Source organism: Myodes glareolus, chromosome 20, assembly GCF_982192425.1.
Source record: "Myodes glareolus chromosome 20, mMyoGla1.1, whole genome shotgun sequence".
Taxonomy (NCBI): domain Eukaryota; kingdom Metazoa; phylum Chordata; class Mammalia; order Rodentia; family Cricetidae; genus Myodes; species Myodes glareolus.
The window spans coordinates 61,101,983-61,126,712 of NC_142045.1; the positions used below are offsets into that span (position 1 = coordinate 61,101,983).

At 43.4% G+C, this 24,730-nt stretch overlaps 1 long non-coding RNA gene across 1 annotated transcript in view; it reads left to right on the forward strand.

The window, feature by feature from the left end:
- The first annotated feature begins 223 nt into the window (after positions 1-223).
- The window catches only part of LOC146890008 (uncharacterized), a 45,840-nt gene continuing 21,333 nt past the window's right edge, over positions 224-24,730 (forward strand). The window contains exons 1-2 of the long non-coding RNA XR_014999234.2: positions 224-393; positions 17,372-17,576. This is a non-coding gene — a long non-coding RNA (uncharacterized LOC146890008). The remainder of the gene's footprint in view (positions 394-17,371; positions 17,577-24,730) is intronic.

Genomic DNA, 24,730 nt, shown 5'->3' on the forward strand with positions numbered 1-24,730 from the left:
TTTTCTTAATATCTGAGAAATCTCTGATGTATCCGCCTTTCTGAGGCAACATATTCCAATGACATGAGGAACTAACGTACGAATGCTCTTAGTCCAAGCTTGTTTCGCTGGCTGCACAAGTCTTTGCAAAGAGCTTGTCGTGTGCCTGTTATGGAACAGAAAGTAGCCTATGAGCTCTTCAATGAGCAAGCCTGACAAGATTGCTGCCTCCCTGCAGGTCACATGGGCAAGACAGAGAAACCCTGCAGCTGATTACCGCTTGCAATGAGGGGCATGGTGTGGGCCACACATTTGTAGGATATGGAAGAAAGTAAGCAGAGACATGGAGCAGTGGATGCCCGCTACTGCCCTTGAGAGGTACACGGGAGCTGCCACCTGAAGTGTATTTTGTAGGTGAGTGTGACCCCTCTCCACTTGCCCACTGAAACTCTAGTGCAATGGCACTTGACAGTGAAGACTTTGAGGGGTAATTAGGACATGAGGAATAGGCTTGGTCCTTTATAAGAAAAGACACAAGGAAGATAATTTCTGTCTCCTGTACACAAGAATGCAACAAGACTACATACACCTACAGACCAGGAGGACGGTCTTAGCAGAAACCTAATCAATTGGTCCTTTCCAACCTCCAGAATGGAAAGACATGTTTAACCCTCCCCAGTTGCCTTTTCAAAAGCCCATGCCAGGCCCAGTGTGTGTGTGTGTGTGTGTGTGTGTGTGTGTGTGTGTGTGTGTGTGTGTGTACACCTACCAGAATGTGTGTGGAAGCCTGAGGTTAGAAAACCCGAAGAACTCAGTTCTCTCTCTCTCTCTACTGCATGTGTCCCAGGAATAAAGCTCAGAGCAGCAGACTTAGCAGCAGGCATCAGGCATCTTTATTGAGGATCTAACTTGCTCTGTTACTTAGTTTTGAGTCAGGCTTTACATTGTAGCCCAGGCTGGCCTCACAACCATCTGAGTCCTGGGATTACTGGCCTGCATAGCCATGTTGGGCTTCTTTTTCTCTGCTTAGTGACTGGAGGCTTGAATTCCTTTTGAACTCACCTTTATTTCCTTGGCTCAGCAGGGGCAGTTTGTGAAGATAGAGGGGGTAGGCAGAGAGCTGTTCCTGATTGAGGCTGTCACCCAGGAGGAAAAACTGCTTTTGATGGGTTGAGATGTGATGCTGGATGCCAGAGAGGTGAGTTTGCGAGCCTGTTCTAGCAGGCAGCCATGTGGAACAGCTTCCACTCTATTCCTGGTGACTGCAGACTGCCCTGTGTTTTTAGGGCTAGAAGGGAGCCATGATAAGGCAGGGTGGAAACCTGACTCACTGGCATACAGTTACAGGCTTTTGTCTTTGATTTTGACTTGGAAGTGACTCATGGGTTGGAAAAAAACCTTTTGGAAGCAAATGTGAGGGAATGAAAGGCAGTCTGCCTTGACTGGATTTTATCCTAAGACAGCGTGTGGGCCTGCTCGCCCAAAAACTCGCGGAAACTTGAGCTGCTTCAGCCTTCCTCCTACCTCAGCATGGGAGTCACTCATTTTCTTCAAGATTTTTATAAAATGTAATTTAGAGGGAGATATAATCTTTCTTTCTCTACATTTCCACTAGGGCAGGACAGATGTGCTTCTAGAAGCCAGAAGCAAATGCCACACTCTTCTTTTACGTTAACCAAGTCTTTGATTCCAATAGGCATCGGGCCGCTTCCTTGCTGTTCAGACTTGCCCTGCTGTCTGCAGTGGATTCACTGAGCATCTGGTGGTGAGGACCGAGTCTGCGACACCAACGCCAGGGAACACAATGCAGAGCAGTGGGGCTCAGATGAGGTCTGGAGAGCTAGTTCTGAATTCCTCTGAGATCTTGGGCAACTTGGATTAAGAAATGCAGTTTGGCTTTGGGGGCTGGAGGTGGAAGTAACACAGAATAAGCTAAACAATAAGAAGAATTTTTTGTAAAAAGAAAAAAAATACTAGGCCGTCCCAAGGAATATGAGGCAGGCAAGGCTGTACCAGAGGTCCTGCTGGCTTCTCTGTTCTTGTTTCATTCTCTGCCCATCTCTGTCTTCACACTTGCTCGTCTTTTCTGCACTAGGCGAGGAAATGGGGTCACATAGAACTTTATAATTTTTTTTTTCAGTTTATCCCTGGGGAGAAATGGTCTTGTACACTTTCAATTTCAAGTTCCCAAGAAGGCTTGTGATTGGGTTAAAATGTGTCACCACTAGGATCCTGCACTAATTCTCTGGGGCAAGGTAGGAGAGTCGGGTGAGTTGGGGCACAGAGTGGTCAGTACCTCGTGAACTAAGGATTCTTCCAGGAACCCTGTGGGTGTGGGGAGATAAGAAGGGATTGCAGCTTCAACTGGGACTTAAGAAACCGAGGGTCTGTAGACTGTTTTCAGAACCAGCGACAAGATGTTTGACTGGACAAAAGCAATGATCCCCAAAGAGTTGCCCATTGGGAGAAAAAAAGCCTTTTGGAAAATCTAGATGCTGAGAGGACAGAGGCTGTCCCACAAACAGGTTGAGCACTCAGTCCAAGTTGAGAAAACTGAGGAGTACCTGTGTCTCCGGAGACATTAGCTTTCTTTCACCTCTGTTCAGGCCTGGCCTGAGTTAAGCTCGGCTTCTGGTAGCATTTGTACAGGCCTGGGGCAGGGGAAGGGCTATGGGCTGCTCCTCCCCTGGTGCCACTAGCAAAGCTGGGTAGGCTGGATGTGTGAGAGTGCCGAAAGAAAGCCAGGGCTGTACGAGGAGATGCCAGCTAGGTGGCACAGGCCCCGCCCTAGTTTGGAGCACAGGGCTGGGGTCTAGATCTTTCAATGCAAATCCTGTTAAGGGTAACCACGCCGACTGCGCACCTTGCCTTGAAGACGGCTCAGTGCCCGGTGGTCAGTTTGCAGGGGTAGCTTACACTGTGCACCTCTAAGGAAACAAGCAAACCATGACCCACAAATGTCACCAGCGCTGAGGTGCAGCTTCCTAGAGGCTCTCTATAGAGGGGAAGTCACCGGGGAAAGGGACACTGGGCTTTGCAGTCCGTGAGGATTGAATCCTCTGTGTGTGTGTGTGTGTGTGTGTGTGTGTGTGTGTGTGTGTGTGTGTGTTGGGGTGGGGGAGGGGCTGGGAGGCTGGGGACAAGGCCTTCCCAACCCCCACCCACCTTGGTGACTGCTGCTGGCTTTATAACCTGCTCTGCCACGTTGTAGGGACTTGGAGGTGGGTGTTGGCACCAGTTATATTAGCCATAGGAATTTTTGGTCGAACATAAGTCTTCCCCACTCCCCTCGGTCTCGTCCTCCACTCCCACCCCCTCTCCCCGCCAGCCCAGACCCCTCTTGACTCGGTGGCAGCGACCCTGCTGCGGCTGAAATCCAGCCTGGCCAGGCAGCCGCCACGGCTCCCCTCCCCCGCCGGCCTGCGAGCCCATTTTCGCTTGGCCGGTCCCCGCGCCGCCGGATGGATGGCGCCCCACCCCCCGCTCCTCTGCTCAGTCATTCAGACTTGGAAAGTCAATAACACGCTGACATCATCAGGAGTTTGTGTATTATTACAGGGCTACTTTCCAGAATACCTGGCATTATCTAAGAGAGGAGCACTCGATTGCACCAGCAAGGCCCAGAGCTGAGCCCGAAGCCTAGGGGAGGCGCGGCTGCTGCGGCCAGGCCCTTCTCTCCACCGGGAGTACCTCCAGGGCACCAATTAGGAACAGATGGTGGCTTCTGCTCTAAAAGCAGACGCACTTTATATATCGATGCAGATTCATTTTGGCTTGGGGGTGTACTCATCAGTCACCCTCGTGTGACCTCCATTTCTTCTGAATGCATACATGCCCTGACTTTTGCTCCTTAAAGAGCATTTTCAGTGATTCTCACAAAGGCAAAAAGAAAGGCATCTGTTCTAACCGGAAGCCAAAGTGAGCCTCCTTTGAGGCTTGGTTGTTACGTAATCGCCATCGCGGGGTAATCAGGACTTTGCTTTACCTCCAAGGCTGAACAGGCAGTTTTGGTGCCTGAGTTTCTCTTCAAGCTTCCTGCCGGGCAAACACAGAAAAACATGGCCCAGATTTATGGTGCAAACTGCTTTACAAGCAAATTGTCTTAATATTCTGTTTCGATTCTGGAAGAGGGGAAGTAGATGAATTTGGTGTTAATTTACCTCACTTTATCTTACTGCTCTGGAGTTTCCTTTACCTAGATTGAGTTTTTAAAAATTACTTTATGCATTTTATCAGTCTTTTCCCTCCCCCTTGCTGTCAACGGTACACGAAGTAGCTTTGATACTAATTAATTGTATAGCTTGCTGCCATTTTGCTCTGAGGACACGTTCATATGTTAAAGACAATCCACCTAATAACTCTCACAATATGGTGCCTTTTCTGCTTGGCCAAACAGGCCATTTATTTACAGACACGGGACAGGTCTCCTTTAAATTTTATCCAGTATTTTTAATTGGAAGAAATGGCAGCTAGTACTAATCTGGAGAACCACGGTAAAGGGCCTCCTTGGCCTCATCTTACCCCTCTTGCTCTGGCTGGGAGCCGCCTGACTTAAAAGTCCTTAAGTGCTCCCCAGGAGGAAGCAGAGCAGACAGCCTCTCAAGGAGAAATGTTTTCGCTCCCTGCAGTCAGTCATTTCAGTAGGTTAGGGAAACTTTCCTCTAGATGGTGTGACAGAGAAAGTCTCTTGTCTGAAGCTGTCGGTCCCTGAAAATCCAGCCACAGCTGGGGTGTGTACACTGAGTCAGAGCTAGAACCTCCAAGATGGCGGCGCCCTGACTGCCCCAGATGGATTTGAAGTGGTGAGAAGTGCAAAAAAGGAAATTAAAGGGTCAGAAAGTTAAAACAGGAGACTGTTTGAGACCATTAGCCAGCTGAAAAGCAAGGTCTGTTTTCCCATTAAAATCTGCTTTGAATGTTGCTAGGAACAATATTCTTGTGTGTGTGCATGCAGATCCAGTTAGAGTTCCTTAGGTGACTTCCACTTTTTGTTTGAGGTGGGGTTTTCTCATCTCCCCTCCCCCCTTTAGTATTTGTTTATGTGTATGGGCATTTCTCTGTGTGGATGTATGCAAGTGCCTATTGTGGTGAGAAGAGGCCGCTGATCCCCTGGAGCTGGAGTTTCCCTTGGATGGGAGCACCCAGACATAGGTACTCAGAACTGATCTCCAGTACTCTGCAAAAGCAGCAAGGTCTGTTAAGTCCCAGCTGCTGCCCTGTGGCCTACTTCTTGAAGCAGTCTAGGTTAACTGGCCAGAGTTCCAGTCATCTGCCTGCTTTTACCTCCCATTTTGCCGTCTTGCAGATTCTGTGGTCATGCCTGGCTTTCTATGTAGGGTCTAGGCAATCAAACGCAGGTCCCCACACCTGTGAGGCAAGTGCAGTACAGTCTGAGCCAACTACTCAACCCCTGAGATCCCTAATATTATGGTTTCGGTCTCTTTAAGAGACAAACCACGTCCACTCCCTCCCCCATCCGCTGAGCCAGGCTGATCTTCAGCTTCTGGCCTGAGTTCTCTCTCTCTCTCTCTCTCTCTCTCTCTCTCTCTCTCTCTCTCTCTCTCTCTCTCTTTCTCTCTTTCTCTCTCTCTCTCCTTCAGTCTTCCTCTGGGAGAGGCAGTTTCTCTTTTGCCTCTCTTCCCACTTCTCCGCCCCCTGATCCCCTCCTCCCCCTTCCTCTTCTTCTCCTTCCCCCTCCCCTCTTCTAAGCAATAAATATCCAATTCTGAGCCATACGATGTGTCTGCACACGTGGTTCCCACCCGCTTGCCCGCCTACCCGCCTGCCGCTGGGAACCTGCACCTTCCGGGGACTCACTGCCTGCTCAGGCCTGGCTGGGCCCTGCCCACCGCCAGCATTTTTAACACCTTTACCTAGAAATACTTCATGTTAAATTAGCAACCAACCATGCTTAAGCTTTATTTCTCTCGAGAATATGATTTGGGAAGCTCACAAACAAGATTGTTAAAGTCAGTGAGACAGCTGAGTGGAACAGGTGAGTTTTGTCCCACGTGGAAGGAGAAAACTGACTCCCCGGAGTCGTTCTTACATACACATGTGCACCCTGGCCTGTGATCCCATTGCACACATCGTGTAAATGTGTGAGATGTGGATCAATCTTAAATGATGGATCAATTTTAAAAATTGATCTTTATTTTTACGTGCATTGGTGTTTTGCCTATGTGTAAGCCTGTGTAAGGCTGTTGGGTCCCCTAGAACTGAAGTTTCAGACAGTTGTGAGCTGACATGTGGGTCCTGGGAATTGAATCTGGGTCCTCTGAATAGCAGTCAGTGCTCTTAACCACTGAGCCATCTCTCCAGCCCCCAATAATATATTTTTTAAGTAAAAAAGATTTTAATTTTGTTTGCAGTGGAGATATCATACCTTCTCGAAACCCTTAACCAGCGACTTTCCTTATCAATTGTAGTCCAGTCATAAGCTGCCCAGGGACAATCCTGCAATCCCATCTACATTCCCTAGCAACCGTTTAAAAATAAAATGTTAAAAACTACTCTTTGGAATATATCTGTATGTATGTATGTATGTATATACATATCCCCATGTACATATATGTCTATATGTATGTATATACACACACATACACATATATGTCTATAACTTTCCCAAAGACAATGAAGTGGGTTTTTTGAGGTGCCCATACCATTAAGCAAGCTCTGTTGTTCTGTTGTGCCCTGCCCCACAAGTGCCTGTCTTCTCTGTTGTTAAAAAATTTCCAACTCCGCTTCATACTGGCTCCTCTTGAAAATATTTTTCTGCATCAAAGTCAAGGATCTAGTTTTACCTGAGTCTAGGTCCCTAAAAGAGTAAACTACCAGAGTCTACTGTAGCTGCTGCCAGTGAGGCGGGTGCATGCGCTCACCTTCAGCCAACTTTGGACTAGTTATTTAGGGTTCCTGTAGCTTAACAGAGAGCAATGCTGACCTTGGTGCCAAACTTCTTTGGTCTCCAAGGTGAAGAGTGTCCTAAACCTCTACCAGGTGTGTCCAAACGTGTGCCATTATAATAGGCTGTTGTCATCGACAAAGTCTACGCTCTAGAACACAGACCCAAATTATAAATAAGTAAATCAATACATCGATCAAAGTAAGTTCATGGTTTTGTGTTGGGCTGCCTTCTCTGCTATCCTTGGCCACATGTGGCCCCCTTGGAGTGGGTTGGTCGCTTCTAATAGCATGACTGCTTGCTAGCTCAGCTGACCCCCGATCTTTGCTTCAGCCGCTTCTGTCTGAAAATGGCTGATCAAAGACTGACTGCTGAACAAGGATATCCTGCCTCCATCTGGTCCCAAGTGCCGATCTTCTGTGCCCTGCTATCATCTTCTTGTCCTGGATTTTTGCCTATGCAGAGGGACACAAGCTGGAAGCTGCGTTGGGCAGAACCTAATGGAGGAGGCCACTCCTCCCATTGCTCTGCTCAGAGCATCCACGGTCAGGAGTGAAACTCTGGTGTTTCTCTCTTTCTTTTGGAAAACAGAGTTTGCCCTCTGAGCCTTTACTGCCAAATATTTGCCAGTTGGTGTACTTTGGAGTACTGGGTGTACTTTGATTCACAGAATTTTTCTCTTTTAGATGGGCCAGGTGCAGAGTCCTGTAACCTTTGCTTTGAAAGAAATAGTATTGAAATCCACCCCTAGCTTTGAGAAAGACCATGGCAATCTTGATTCTTCACCCAAATTTGAGATTGGGTCTCACTGTGTTGTTTCAGCTGGTCTCGAACATCTTTGTTCAAGCACTCCCCACACCATAGTTTCCCCATTAGATGAGACTACAGATGTGTACCCCCATACCCAGGTGAGATACCAGGATATCCACAGACATTGTCACTGTATGCTTTATGGATAATGAAAAGGTGTGTAAGCCAGGCTTGGAAAGACAAAGCCTGCATCTTCTCTCTCATGCAGAGCCTGGCTTTTAGCTATTGTATGTGTATAAGCAGACAAGTGTGAGTAGAAGCCAGGAAACAGTAAATGGGCCCACAAGCTGGAGGAAGAAAGAAGATCCAAAGGAGAGGGGAAGGAGGGCATAGAACACATGTGAGGTGGGAGTGGAAAGGGACTACAGGGTACAAGCCATGGTGGGGGTCAGGAACAAAACCAATTCAAGCTAATTAAGTCTGAAAGCGCCATAAGGAAACTTGTTATTTTGTATGCTAAGTTAATACATAAATTACCAAATGCATAAACTGTGGGCAAGAGTTTCAATCCATTTCTCACTGATATTTTTAGTTAAAAATTAGAGAAACAAATTAGAAAAATAGAAATAGGATGTGTTGGTGCTTAACAATAGACCCAACAGGCAGGAGGCCGAAACAAGTGGATATTGAGTTGGAGGTCTTTATGTAGGAATAATTAAATATTAGAAAACAGGTAGAGTGGAACTTTTAGTAGACTTCAAAAATCAGATTCAGAAAATTTCTGTGTTGAGCTGTTACTATTTCAAAATTTTCTTGGCTGCTATGCACACATCAAGTTGTGGAATGCATCAAATAGTTTTTGAATGCAGGATTTTAGCTTTGAATAGAAGTTGTGGAGACATGACAAACTGGAGGGTCAAGGGAATGAATTTAGCCCTTCCTGGTATTTAGGGGTCTGCCTGATCAATTTTGTTTAGATTTACAAAACAAGTAACAATAACAACAGAAATTCAAACTAGAATCCAGAGTTTTCATTTCTTAGTAAAGAAAAAAACAAAACAAAACACAGTTTTTTTTTCTATAACAGAAAAAGCTTCAGGTAATAGAAACCATGGTGACCACTGGGTTGAACTGAGAAGATATGCCCCTTTCAAAGTCAGTGCCAGCCTCTGAGGCCGCAGGTGAAGCCTTGCCCTAATAAGCAGGCTCATTCTCTTTCTTCTCTGATGATTGCAAGCTCTCAAATCTGTGCACGCTTTTCCGGCGAGCCCTTGGAGATGAGAGCTTCCTCGGTGTTTTTCTTCTTTTCACAGGGAAATGTAGTTCTGTATAGGCCAGAGAAACCTTCCCATGTCAGCGTAGGTCTAGGACCACAGGCGGCCTGTGACTGTCAGGGAGCCCTGAAAACTAGCTTGACAAATGAATTTGACATTTTATCTCCATAAGTGTTAGCAGCTCTAGTTGCATGTAATATGCTAATGGGTGGATTTTAAAATCCATTTCTTGGGTTGGATGTAGCTTAGTTGGTACAGTGCTTGCCTAACTGTGTGCAATGTGCTGGATTTGATTTGTAGCACCTCATACAACTGGATAGCGAGGACAAGAGTCACACCTGTCATCTAAGTGCTAGGGAGATGGAGACAAAAGGTGTGAGGCCCAAAATGTGGGCCCATTCCACCTTTTCTGAAGGTTAAAGAGTTTGAGGTTGATCAAAGTTGTTGACAACAACTGTGGTTATACACTCTGACCTAGGATATGGTTACCTGGTGTTTTGGACATCAAGATGGCTCATAGAGGTAGATTCACTTCACTCTGACCAAAGATCAGAGAATTCAAGCATACTTCTGCTCCTTTATTTGAAGTAGAAGGTTTGACCTACAGAGTGGCTGGCTTCAGAATACTTGGTCTAGGGTAGACTTGTTGCCTAAACAACAGAATTCTTTTATCATGAATTAATGGCTTGACGTCTCAAAGCATTGAAGCAAGTAACTGTTCCAGTTGTTCTTTGTATCATGTTAAAGCAGTGTTTTTGCCTTCTTCCTCCTTTTGTATTGGGAATAAAAATGTATGGAAAATTAAACACAGGTGAACTCAGAACTCAGAATTCAGCATTCAGTATTTGCTGAGTTGCCCTCCTGATACTATCTTATGTTTCTGTGATTCTTTCTTATCTCTGTTCCTCCTACTTAACTTTTCTAATCGTCATGACTAGCTCTTTGTAGAATGAAAGCTATGTTGTTGAGGTGTAGCTCAGTGGTAGAGCATTAACCTTGCACATACAAGTTTGATCCCCAGTAAGAGGAAAGGACAGTTACTTCTTGACATACCAAATAGAAGTTGTCTCATAGGATATTACAAAATTACAGTGTATTACAAAAATTGACATCATAGAATAAAATTGTTCTATCATTTTTAAAAAAGTGTCTAACAAGGCTAAAAAAAATTACAGCACTCTAATACTAGTCCCTAGTCACTTGAAATTTCAAGAAGAAATGTGTCTCTAACATCACTCCCCTCCATGAATTTACGTAACATGTTCATAAATCATTGAGAAAATAGGCATGGAATTTAATTTAAAAACCATGTATGATTTATTTGTTTCTAAGTTTTATTATAATCAACAATGTATATATCCTTATCTATATATATTGTGTGTGCGTGTGTGTGTGCGCGAGAGAGTGCATTTTCAGGTGTGTGAGAGCCCGTGCCAGGGTGGAGCTATGGAAGTCAGACGGCACTGGTTCTCACGTACTCGTTGAGTTCTAGCATCACTGAACCCGAAGCTCGGTAGTGAGCTCCTTTCCCGCTCCTCTGGTCCTGGTGTTACAGGTGTGTGTCACTGTGTTCCGCTCCTCTGTGGGTGCTGGGATCTGAACTCAGGTCATTATGCTTGTGCAGAAGTTACTTTACTGACTGAGCCATCTCCCAACAATGTGTATCTTAATGAGGGGATGTGACTTTTAACTTCTCTAGCCATGGATGACTACTATACTACCTACCACTTGGATGAGCAGGCTTGGCATCAATCCTAGTTATAATTTTTCCCCACACGTGCACTTAAGTGTGTACACACATACATACATCTAAGAAATAGTGATGGAAATAGTATTTTTAATAGCAATATTATCTCAAGATTCTTCAAATGCCTTTTGAATTGTTTGCCAAAAACCTCAGGGCTTGTTAAAAATCAACTGTGGTTAGCTCTTCTTCATTCACTTTTGTGGAGAGCAGAGAAATAAGAAACACCTGCTCATCAAATGTATTTATTTTAAATCTTATATGTTCTTTGCTTCCTCAATACCTATGATTTAATTTGACCTTTACAGGTGCTTTGTCAATGCTCAGAACTGGGCCACTAGAATGAGTGTGAGGGTTTGATTTCTTCAGTATAGTAGGGGACAAGAGATATAGAGATCACCTTGACACACAGAACTCAAGAGGTTTGAGGAAACGGATTTCCTTAAAATGACCTTGTGCCCCTTAGAAAGCCTTTATGTGGACACAGGGTGTATGCACTCCCCAATTTGAAGGTGGCTGCCCTGGAAAGAGGTCCAGTTCCTTGCAGCAGAAGGAAAATAATTGCATATTGTGGTACACTGTCCTCTGGGCAGAATAGTTATGATGGTCTTAATCAGAGCAGCTTCCATTATTACAAAACCTCTCTCAAGATCGAATGTTGACCTTCCCTCATTTAGAAGGAGGAGATCAGCCAACAAGGGTCATTATTGGTTACAGTCTCCCGCTAATACATCCCTTCCAGACGGATGGCATTCTGCTCATCTGCACAAGGTTTGGGGACGTACTAGAGTGTGGAAAGTTAGCTGGGGGTGGGTGGGACTCCATCCATGCAACTATGGGAATGTTGTTATCGGTGCTGGGGCCTTCACCATGCTCTGGTTAATAATCCTCCATGTATGTGATATGTATGTGTGAGCCTCCTGTAGGTAATCCTTCACCATGCTCTGGTAAGTAATCCTCCATGTTTATGTGATATATATGTGTGAGTAATCCTCCATGTGTATGTGATATATGTGTGTGAGATGTTTTCATGTGTGATATATATGTGTGAGATGCTTGCATGTATGAAATATGTGTGTGAGATGCTTGCATGTATGTGCATTTGAAAGCTGAAACAAGATGTTCGGAATCATCTATCATTCTCTGCCTTATGCCTTTGAGTCAGGACTTCTCTCCAGATCTCTTTCATGCCGCACAGCTCTAGAGTTATAGACACATGTGAGTCCCACCATTGCATGGGTATTGGGATATAATTCAGGTCTTTATAGTTGTACACACTAAGCCATGTTTCTATCTCGCTCCCCACATTTTTTAAAAGATATCCTCTTTAAAGCAGTTTTTAATCATTTGGTTTATCAGTTTACTTATTGCATGTGTGTGTGTGCCCATACACACACGCGCCAAGGTTCTTATGTGGAAGTCAGAGGAAATCTTTTGGGCGGTGATTCTCAACCTTTCTAATGCTGCTACCCATTAATAAACTTCCTTTTGTTATGGTTGATCCCCAGCCATAAAATTAATTTCATTGCTACTTCATAACTGTAATTTTGCCTTTGTTATGAATTGTAATGTAAATATCTGGTATGCAGGATACCTGCTATGGAATTCCCAAAGGGGTCACGACCCATAGGTCGATAACCACTGCTTTTTGGAGTCAGTTCACTCTTCATCATGTCTTGGAGATAAAATCCAGGTTGCCAGGCTTGGTGGTAAATGTCTGTTTTATCAATTGAGCCATTTTTTCAGCACCCAAATAAAACAGACAAATTTTAATAACCTAGCATGTGTGAAGTCTTTCACAAGCATTATTTCTATAAATCTCTGCAATTCTCATGTACAGTAGATATTTACTATGCTTGTGTGCTTGTGTCTCTTCTCCCCCAACTCATATGGTAACCCTGATGAACTCCATACACAATGGGATTGAAAGGTGGGACATTCAGAAGATGGCTAAATGTCATGAGGTCACCATCCTGACTGTGGGATTAATGCTTTTATAAAAGAAACTCAAAGAGGTTTTACATTTTAAATGATCTCCTTTTTGGAGGTGAGGCACGTGCCATGCTGCATGTGTGGGCAGACGATGACTGTGCAGCCAGGTCCCTCAGCTCCTCAGGCTTGCAAGGCAAGCTCCATCACCTACTTAACTATCTCACCGCCCCACGCCAAGGGACCTTTTTAACCCCTCTGTTTTGTAGAAAGTTACCACCTACGAAGAGTGGACTTCTAGATCTTGAACTTTACAGAACCATGAACAATGCATTTCTATTATTTGCAAATCATGAAATTCAAGTTTGTTTGGCTTTGTTTCTGTGTTTTCTAACATGAGATTACCATCCCACTTTTCAAACAAAGAAAGCCTCAGAGGGCAGGAGAGCTGAATGCTGCTAATATCTTTCACCTGTCCAGGCCAACCGACTGTTGCAACACTCGTGACTCTATCCTGGTTTCCTTAGGAAAAAGGGTTGTAAGTTGGTGTACACAGATCTGCTTTAATATTTTTAATGCAAATACATGTAAAAAGCTTTTTTTTTTTCCTATGTAACCTTAAGGTTTCACAATGACCTTCTAGTTATCAGTAATACTCATCTGGATTTGCTAGCTGTTCTTTAGCAAGCGGCTGGAGACTAATAGTTATCCAAACTATTTATGTTAATATTTTTAATACATTTAGGTTTGCTCTGTGTTTTCCAAAGCATTTAAGGAGATTTTTATTTTAACACAATTGACTTTCAACATCACAAGACCTATGGGATGAGAGTATGAGTCTGACTGAGTAGTCAGTGAAGTAGTAGAAAATAGAGTACACAAAACTCTTTAAGATATTAGGAAGGGCTTAAAATATTGGGAGGGACCTGGGTGGTGGGTGGCGCACGCCTTTAATCCCAGGACTCATGAGGTAGAGGCAGGCGGATCTCTGAGTTTGAGGTCAGCTTGATCTACAAGAGCTAGTTCCAGGACAGGCTCCAAAGGTACAGGCTCCCTGTCTCAAAAAATTAATAATAATAATAATAATAATAATAATAATAATATTGGGAATGGCTGACGGTAGCACACACCTATACACAGCCTAGCACAAGAAAGGCTGTGTCAGGAGGATCACAATTCAAGGTTAGCCTTAGCTACATTAAAATAAATAAAGAAATACTTTGCCTACTCTGGCAGAAAAGTATAGGTGGATGGTCATATTACTCAATAAGGCCAGCAAATGTGGAAGAAAAGACAAGCTTTGGTGAATGTCTCACAGAGCTTCAGGGACAGCCACAAGTGATGGATCCTGATGCAGACCCAAGTTCTGAAACCTGAAGGAAAAATTGGCCTGTGACAGTCCATTATGGAATCAAGCCCTGCGACTTCAGTTTATCCCTAGGATCCACTTAAAAAGCCAGACTTGACTGCACGGGTCTCTTACTCCAACACTGGGACCAGAGATAGGTGGGTTCAGAGAGCTCCCTGGTGAGTCAATATGAAGTTTCTGGATCAATGAGAGACCCTGTCTCAAAGGCAATACGGCAGGGATTGACAGGTGAAGACATTTGATGTCTGGCCCTGGGCTCTGTATGTATCCACATGGTTTTGTACACTACACGGTAATTTTGCTATGAGTTGAGAACTGTCACTCTAGTGACTTCCCGAAAGTGTGGTTAGCCCCGAGCCTGGCTGGGATGGTGTGTTCTGCTCTGTGCCTGGCAGGCAGCATTGTCTCACATGTCTCACATGGAGGAACTGATCTTTCCTCCATGCCTTAAGCCCCTCCCACCTTGTGTCACTGTACTTAGGTGTTTGGGACCATTATTTGGCAACATAAGAATTACTTGAAAACAAGTATTGTGAAACCTAACAGTGATCTACTAACTACAAAGAGAGTCATATGTAAGTAGGTAAAATATACAGGGTAGACATGCTGCCTAAAGGGTTGATTCACATCCTGGATGGCGGGCGGGGATGGGAGGGTTTCAGGTCTCACCATTTTATTTAGAATGATTGTCGATTTAAAACATATGAATTAGTTATTTCTGGAATTTTTGTTGTAATGATTTTAGATCACAAACCGTGGAAAGAAAGCAAAACCTTGGTTAAGGAAGGGTTATTATCTGTGTCTGGAGGAGATTAGGGCAAGGGTGGGAGGATAGAAACCTAACAAGGAACAGATTTGAAGTGAATTCAACTCAGGGTCAGACAAACACAGAAACAGCACTAGAGCTTGATATAACAAACACTATTCAGGGATGGATCTCAGGTGGGAGAATTGTTGCCCAGCCTGCACCGGGCCGCAAGTTTGAGCCCCATCACTATATAAACCAGGCATAGTGGTACATCCCTGAAGCCCCAGCACTTGGGAACACTTGAAGGTGAAGGCAGAAAAATTGGAGTTCAAGGTCATCCTAACTACGTAGCAGGTCTGAGGTCAGCCTAGGCTACAGGAAACTATGGCAAAAGCAAACATTTTAAAAAAAGGTATCATCTACTCACCTTTCACAGCCTTAGAGTTTCTGAAGATAAGTTCTTTTAACTACATCTCTTTTCTGGCATTTACCTTAAATTTGCTATTAATACTATTCCTTTAAAAATTATGAATCAATTAATCTCAGCACTTGATGTGGGAGTCCCCTCTATGTGTTGCTTGTATTGGTTAGTGAATAAAGAAACTGCCTTGGCCTGGTAGGGCAAAACTTAGGTAGGCAGAGAAGACAGAACTGAATTCTGGGAGGAGGAATGGACCCACTGACAAAGATAGACGTGCTGAGACATTGCTGGTAGGCCATGACCTCGTGGGGATACACAGATTAATAGAAATGGGTTAAATCGATATGTAAGAGTTAGCCAATGAGAAGTTAGAACTAATTGGCCAAGCAGTGATTTAATGAATACAATTTCTCTGTGGTTATTTCAAGGCTAAGCTAGCTGGATGGCAGAGATGAACAAACAGTCCTATCTCCTTGCAACACACACTCAGGAGGCAGAGGCAGGCAGATCTCTGAGTTCCAGGCCAGCCTGGTCTACAAAGTGAGATCCAGGACAGCCAGGGTGACACAGAGAAACTTTATCTTGAAAAAGAAAAGAAAAGAAAAGAAAACAGAACCCAACCAACGAACCAACCAACCAAACAAACAAAAACAAAGATGAATCAAATCAAAGTTGAAGCTATTAGTGCTTTGTGATAGCAGATGGAGGATATTATTCTCTGCTGCCTTCTCTCAAAGTTTGGTCGTGATGCCTGTTGTTTTTTAGTTAAACCAGTGTAAACTGGAAGTCTTGCCCTAACTGAATCCTGCCCTCACTTACCCAGTGAAGAACATCTCTAGAGGGCTGGTTTTGTTCTTCACTGGCATGCACAAGATTCATGGTCCTGCTTCTGCCAGCACCCCCTTCGCCCCACACCTGTTGAAGAACTCTCCATTCTTTAAAATCCACATCAATTCTTTCTTTATCCATATATCTCAGCTGCTCCAGTGTCCTTTGGTATCTCTCTTCCAGGCTCCTTGATTCTGCATCACACAATTTAGCACTTAATTATGAAGCTTATTGTTTGTTCTCAAGCCTACTCCCTTTCCCCGTAGCTGATCATGGTACCTCTTGCGAGGCTAGTTTTTAGCAAATGTTTATTGAGCTGGATCAGTCTTCTCTGTAGTTGTCTGGGATTTGCTTTTCTGCCTCACTAAATTATAAACTTCACACGGTCTTGTACTTTCTCAGAATGTAGAGCACAGTAGGAATTCAATACTAAATGATCACTGGTTAATTCTACTTCTACTCTGTACACATCACCTGGTAAAACTTTTCCTGCACTTACAAGGAGATAGAAGAAGTGGGTGGAAATGTGCTATTTAAATCACTCCAGGTTATATAATATGTTTATTTTCATACCCGTTTTTGTGAGCGGGACTCTTTCTCCCACTCATTGCCTATCCTCCCAAAGATATTGGTAGACATGGCTTCACTTACTAGGAAGTTTTTGTGTGCAGAAAAAATTATTCAACTTTCAAAAATAACAATTAATTAATAAATCTACAAATGTAGTTCTTTTTAAAAGCAAATTCTGTTTGCAAATCTTGTTTTCATTTGTAAAACCAGCAAATTTAACATTTTTAAAGGAGATATTGACCAATCCAATTTTGATCTTTTTTTTTTCCCAGAAATAACTACACTGGAACATTTAAAATTCTTATTCTCTCTGACTCTACTTTGAGATAGACTCTCACACCACAGTCTTGGCTTACCTGGAACTTACCATATAGCCAGGCTGACCTAGAATTTGCACCAATCTGCTTGCTTCCACTTCTCAAGTGCCAGTTTTACAAGTATATACAATTCCACCTAGTTTAAAATTTCATTCATGCTCTTTTAAGAAAATATATTATCTTTAATATCTGTCTTTCTGCATGCAGGTGTGATCAAATGCTTGTGGATGACCTTGGGGTACTAGGTATTCACATCTCATGGACTTGGTGTCTCAGGCTATTGTAAGCCACTCAGTATGGATGCTCGGAACTAAACTCAGGTTCTCTAGAAGATTAATGGATGTTTTTAACTGCTGAACCATCTCTTCAGCCCTATGTCTTTAAAATTTAAGACAGGCTAGCTTCAAATTTTCCATGTTTTCATTTGTCAGTTGCTTATGGATTAGATATTGTTGATGTATTTATTGCATGTATATAGTTATTGTACTTACTGTATATAGTTTTTCATATATTATGAACTGTTTTTTTAAAATTTTAGACAAGAAGGGAGGAATATGGTGATATCTTGCTTGTGCGCTAATAAAGCTTGCCTGAAGATCAGAGGATGGAGCTATCCACTAGTTAACCATTGAGGTCTGGAGGTCTGTACAGACAGACAGGAAATGCCATGGCTGGGCAGAGAAAGGAATATATGGCAAGAAGAGAGAAGGTTCAGTCCTTTTTTTGGCTGAAGAGTTATCAAGGTAAGAGTTGATTGTGGTTTTCTCCTTTGTCTCTCTGATTTTTCAGCATTTACCCCTATACCTGGCTCTGGGTTTTATTATTAAGACCAATCAGAACTTGTGTAACAGTGGTCTTGAACTCTTATCCTGAAAACTACCTTCACAGTGTCAGGATTATTGACTTGTGCCATTGTGTTGACACGGTACTGGGGATCAATGCAAGAGTTACAGGCTAGATTGCAGGCTAGAATCTACCAACCGAGCTACATTCCCAACCCTCATTTATAATTTAAATACTATTGACTTTCCTTTTATAGACCATAAGGCTTTATTTTGGCTAGCAAAACCTTTCCTAAGTACTTAGATATCTGTTGTAAATCCAACAAACCATATTTATAGATCAAAACATTTTATGTATGAATGAAAATGTCATAATAAAGCCCATTATTAAAACTAATACATATTAATTGAAAAGCAAACATGAAACCTGTGATATCTTACCTCAAGAGATATGTTCAATGTGCCACTGAGACTATTCATACCTGAAGCTGGCTTCCTTGTAACAGTGAAGCTTCTTAATCCAATTGAAAATATATATTTGAGTGACTCAGAGTCATGATTTAGTATATAACATTGGAGCATATAACATATTTTTAGTATATAATGTATCCCACAGTAGGGTGCCATGCCAACCTAAGGGAAGGGCTTACACAGCAACAGAGCTTGACTGACTTATTGATTTGACTTCTGAGATATGTCAATTTTTTTTACTTTCTTTTTCCTTCTCCTTTCTCTCTCTTTTCCTCTCAAAGTCTCAAGATATTGGAATATTAAGACCTTAAATCTAATGTATTTGCACATAAATCTAATAACACCCTTTGAATGGGAGAGAAGCATTCTTCTCGGACATTTCTTTCTTTTTCTTAAAAACAAAGCCAAGTTATCAGTCTACCTTTTAGCTGCAACTGTTACTGTGACCACAACATAGCCTATGCTTGAGGTGAGTTGGCCACAGGTTGAGAAATGAAATCCAGAAGCAGGCACTCTGTACAAATTTCTGTCTCCTACCCTGCTAGATCTGCAGTGTTACATAAGAGAAGAGAGCACTGGCCATCATTATCAGCACATAGCTACAGTTGCCTTTGGTGACTATTAGCATGGACACAGCCATGCTTATTTGAAAGTTTGGCTACAGGTCAGGAAGGAGTTGGTGTTCATAGTATGGAGTTCATGCCTGCCTTGCTTATGGGATCTACTTTAGAGCCCAATACAATTCACTGTAGGTTATTTATAAATATAAATGAAAATAACATAAATTTAAATGGGTTGATGGATGGACAACCAACTTCTCTAGGTTGGCCCTATCTTGTGCATTTGAGGGACATGTGTAAGATCTGACCCTATAGCTGCTGTTACATGTGGAGCTAGATATCCATGAAACCCAAAATTCATTAGGACAGCAATAGAAGCTGACTCACTTAGCAAAGTATTGAGATGACTTTAATAAACACTCTACAGTGATAACAACAAAACCATGGGACCTTGCTTCTATGAGCAGAGAAATATTTTCTGATGTCCTTGATGTGATGAGTATGATGTGGAAATTTTGATCATTGTCTGGTGTTTTCTTATGGAATATATAGCCAACAACAGTGAAGAAAGCTTCCTGCCAGTGAAAACAGGCAGGCACACTGTACTGTTCTTCCTTGAAGCCACTGAGATAGCAAGTGTTGATTTCATATTTTCTTAAATGCTGCTCCAAGTACTACTGATGCCAGACTGACTGAGAAGATAAATGCTCTCCAATAGTTGGGCAGATATCTCTGTCCTAATTATGGTGTCTCTCACTGTGTATCAATGGTAGAGGACAACTGACCAACAAGAAGCAAATATATGAAATGAAGCCCTTTTTAATCCACTGGTGAAGATGGACTCTGTGAGGACTCAGGAAATGCATGGTGTTACCCAAGTGAGAAATTAGCAATTCAGGAGGACAGGGTGTTAGGAGCATCTGAGATCTTAATCAGGACGATGACACTGGAGCTGTAGGGTTGGGCCTGAGAAGGCTGTGGGAGGACCAAATGACAGGAAAGTTGTCACAGAAGGTACAGAGAGGGTTTCTGAGAGTAAGGGGACTTACTTTTGCAAAGAAGAATTAAACATTAATGTTGAGGACATTTGCAAAACTTGGGTTGTAAATCATAAAAGATCAAATCAATAACCTTTTATTTGAGGTAGGGTCTTAGGTCTTAGGCAACCTGGGTTAGCTTGGAACTTGGTATATAGATGAGGATGACCCTAACTTTCTGATTTGATCCTCTGGTCTTATCTCTTAAGTGTGGGATTATAGGAATGAGTCACCACACCTGCTTATTGTGGCGCTGGGATGAAAGACAGATCTTTGAAATGTTAGGCATATTCTCTCTACCAACTATGCTATATCCTTAGCCCGACTCTCCTTAAATTTATTCTCTCTACCAACTCTGCTATATCCTTAGCCTGACTCTCCTTAAGTTTATTTGTTTGGTTTTTTATTTTTTATATACCCATTTTTTTGGTAGAACACTGGGACACCTTCTGTATTTCTTTTTTTATAATATTTTTGAAGTGCTAAGGATAGAACCCAGGTCCTTGTTCCAGCTGACAGGAGTCCGCCACTGAAGCTCATCCCCAGCCTCCAGAGTTCACACTCTTGTCTCTTCTAGATGGGCATGATGAGAAAAGAAGGAGACTATGAGTCTACAAGGTCATCTTTCTCCAGGGCACAGACCAGGAAAGGCAGGAGCAGCCTTGGTGTTCACTCCTCATCAGACAGCTTTCAGTCTAATCCTGAAAACCAAGTCCTAGGATGCAGGAACTGTGACACTCCCCACAGCTTTCCACAGCACAGAGATTTCTTGAAGTGAGTTCTTTCTTACTAGACAGCCCCAAAACAGTGAGATGATAAAGTAGACAACAAGAGAAAACAGAATTTGGTTCTAGAAGGATGCAATGGGGAGAAAAATATCCCTTCCCCAACCCTGAGCTTTAATCAACCCTGTTGATGCTGCATCCCAAACAAGCCCACACTTCACTGCTTAATTAAATCATTTTAATTTAATGAATATAAGTGGCAAGATAAATGGGCTTAGCAATGAGTCAGGAGCCATCAGATCCCAGTGGCTGCAGAGCAAGCTCTGCCATGCCGGGACACGTAAACTTTTCCGCTGCTCTTCAAGCGACGCCCTGTGCGCACTCTGGCCTCTGTTGAGGTTTGAGTAGGCGACTTTCCCTGGCAGGCTCCCAAAGGAGTTCGACCTCCTACACACCTTCACCTTTTGCCTGATGAAAGCCAGATCCCAGAAACCTGAGAGGGCCAGGGAACAGAGCCCAGGGTGCACTATGTTCTCCAGGACATTCCCCTGCTGATCTGGGTTTTGGTGGTAGCAGGTTATTGAAGAAGGTGGGTCCCAGGTTCTTTGATCTTGGTAGCCATAGAAGAGAAAAGTTCCCAGTGCTCTTCTGTGTTGTAACACGAGATCAAAGGTGAGTTGTGGGTTGGAGACATGGTTTAGTCATTAAAATGCTTTTGGCCCAAACATGAGAACCTGAGTGTATCTATCTCCCTGCACCCACCTAAAAAATTCTACACTTGTAATTCCAGCATTCAGGAAATGGAGACAGGAGGCTCCCTAGAGCCTGATGTCCAGTCAACCTAGCTGAATTGTCAAGCCCAGGCGTCAATGAGAGAAACTGTCTCATAAAATCCAAGTGGGGCGCTGATGGGGCTCAGAGATGTTAAAAACACTAGCTGCAGGCCTGACCACCTAACTTTAAACCATGGGACCTGCATAAAGGTGGAAAGAGAGCATCTACTCTGCCTTTTGTCTTCTGATTTCCATAGGCGCTATGACACACATGTGCCCCTCCACACACAGACAATATAATAAAAATAAATTAAAACACACACAAGACAGATGGTTCCTGAGGAACAACACAGTGTGACCTCTGACTGATACATGCACAATCAGTCCTACACATCTGTCCTGAAAGAATGAGTATCTCCTAGGAGAGGTTAGAAGTGGTGGGAAGTAAGATCAGTTTCCTCAATATGGAAGGACTTGCTTGACTTTTTAGATGCCTCTGTGGCAGGGGATTCCCATCTGTCACAGAGCAGGAAAGTCCCTTCTCACTGTGTGACTTTCAGAGTGTGAGACTATTTATCTCCACACTCTTGTGGTAGTGGGGGTTGGGGGATTCGTTTTAAATCCCCTTGATACTAATGGAATAATAGCAGGGAAAATTGCTTTGGAGCAATGTTGCTAAGAGAGTATTTATACTGTGGTGGATTTTGTCCTTACCGTGGATACTGAGCCTCTGCAGGTGGAAGCTCTGGCTTACTTCAAAGGAAGTTTCACGGCAATTTGACCCCCAAACATCTTCTACCTCCTGTCCCATTCCACCCAGAAATCATCTCTTCCTTTTTTGGTGTGCATGTGCACATGTGTATTTAGGTGTTTATGTGTATGGAGGCCAAAGGACAACCAGGGGTATCATCCCCTCTAGCATCAGCCACCTTTTGTGTGTGTGTGTGTGTGTGTGTGTGTGTGCGTGCGCGCATGAGTGTACATCTTTGTGGGAATGTGTACATGCCCATGTGGAGGCCGGAGACTGATGAAGGTATCTTCTTCAATCATTTGCCACATTATTTTTGAAGTAGGATTTATCATTCGCCCTGGAGCTCACAGAATGGGTAGACATACTGGACGGCAAGCCCATGTCTCTACCTCCCCAGCCTTGGAATTATAGGCACATACCATGAATTCAGTTCTTCCCATGGGTTCTGCAGATCCAATCTCAGGTCTTCACGATTGCAGGTCAGGCATTTTGCTCCCCAACTAGGATATGCTGGTGACCAGGGCATTCCAAGGATTTGCCTGTTTCTGCCTTCCCAGAGCTGGAACTACCCATGAACCCAACAGCAGCAGCATGGCACTGACATCTTACTCCTCCACCTCTGCTGTGCTTATGTAGATACAGCCCTTGAGCGTTCCTGTAGGATACTGTCACTCATGTTAAAGCAATTTTGTTGCTAACTAAGGCAGATTCAAGAAAGTGCTTCAAATTTCATATGCAACCCAGAGGACAGTCAGAACCCCAACTTGTATAAAGTTTGCTGCTGGGAGACAAGAAATGGGGCTGTGAGCACAAGCATTTGGCACGAGAAGGGCCTATTGCCTTTGATTTAGTATAGGGCTGCCAAGAGACAATGATGCCTCAACAGGGGGGTGGAAAGTGTTTGCCATTAGATAGTAATTTGAGGCAAGGCACACAGATTTTGATGCCATTGGTATGTTAGATAATTGGATCCAAGAGCATTCATAATACCCTCGAGAGAAGGTGGAGAGTGATGGCTCTCAGCTTTGACAGAAGAGAAGAAACTTTGGGGGAAACATAAAAACATGATGCCCAGGACCTCTACCTCCTTAGATTTTGATTATAAGAAAGCTTCCAATGAAAGTCAGCCATGGTTTTACTCAGCTGTGAATCCTGTGAACTGCTGTACAAAGCTGACAGGCAAGATATGCATTTGAAACATGGTGCTTAAGATAACAAGCCCACTGCACCAGTGGAACCTAGCTGGCAATGCAAATCGGGTCAAGCACTGTGACTGCATAGGTCATAGGCCTGATGCAGGCTTACTTCTACTGTTTGCTAAGTGACTGTGATGTCATCTGCCCTCTAAATATTTATGTTTGTACCCATAATCACTGCTGTTAGCTTTGATCAGGGAAATTTCTCTTTGCAGTGGGTAGCAGTTAATACAGAGATTAGTAACTAGTCAATGTGCTATGAACAAGTGACTGTTGGGTGTTCAGCCCTAAATGGGACATCTATGTCACCCCCACAGGACTCAGGGAACATTACAGAAGAGTCCAGAACCAGTGCACGAGCTGGAGGGCAGGAAGAAGGGCTATGAAATGCTATTCTGGACAGGACATGGCTGTCGCACCTAGAACTCACTGCAGCAGTGGCAATCTGCACAGGACTGCATAGCAACACACCATCATGGATGAGGGAGGGCCTCCTAAGGCTCCGCCCCTTCCAGAGGAGTCTTAGGCTGTCATAGGGGAACACTAGTAGGCTGCCCCACTTATGTGAATACCACCAGTGTCCTGTAGATAACCCTAATTAAATACACACACACACACACACACACACACACATGCACGCATGCACACATTCACACAACATGTTTACCTAGACACACATCTTAGGAAAGTAGGAAGGGGACTTAGAAAGAAGAAGGAATTGGGAAGGGGAAGAGGATAAGTAGGGGGAATTTGATCAAAGGCCACTGAATGCTTGTATGCAATCGCCAACAGTAAGATAGGACTCTTTCTTTTCCTTCCCATTTTCTTCACTTTGCTTTTCTTCTTTCCTTCCTTTTTCCCTTTTATTTTTTCTTTTTTGATATGGGATCTTATGTATCTAAATCTTAAATTGGCTGTGTAGCTTGAATTCTTGATTCTCCTGCCTCTACTTCTCATAGACTGAAATTGCAGGCATGTGCCACCACACCTAGAATAGTCTTCTTTTGCTAGAATTTTGTTGAATTTTATCATGTCTTTTAGTGGTTGCAGTTATTGAACTGGTCATAATATTTCCCCTTTATATCTGTTATTGCAGTGATTTATGGTGCATTTTCCTACTATTATCTCTGCGTTCCTCTAACAGCTACATCTCCATCACAGAATATTTGACTTTGCTAGAATGTATTGATCTACTATTTATTTGTATTGCAGCAGAGTCCACTATGGCCTAGGCTGTCATGGAATTGATAATCCTCCTTCCTAGGTCTCCCGGGTGCTGGAGTTAGACCTGTGCACCACCGTATGACTTTGTTTCTGATTTTAACTTCTTTCTTCATCAGCAAGGATGGCCTGCAGATTGTCCTCTGGAGCCTTCACTGTGCTGTCTGTGTAAAACCATGTAAGGAATCAAGTTCTCCTCCTCCTCTTCTTCCTCCTCCTCCTCCTCCTTCTCCTCCTCTTCCCTTTCCTCTTTATCCCCACCCTTCTCATCTTTCTCCTCCTTGGGTTCTTTTCTTAGCAAAGTGTGTTAAATTGTTTTAATTGAAAATAGATTCTTCTCTCATACAATACATCCCAACCACACTTCCCCTCCCGTTGTTC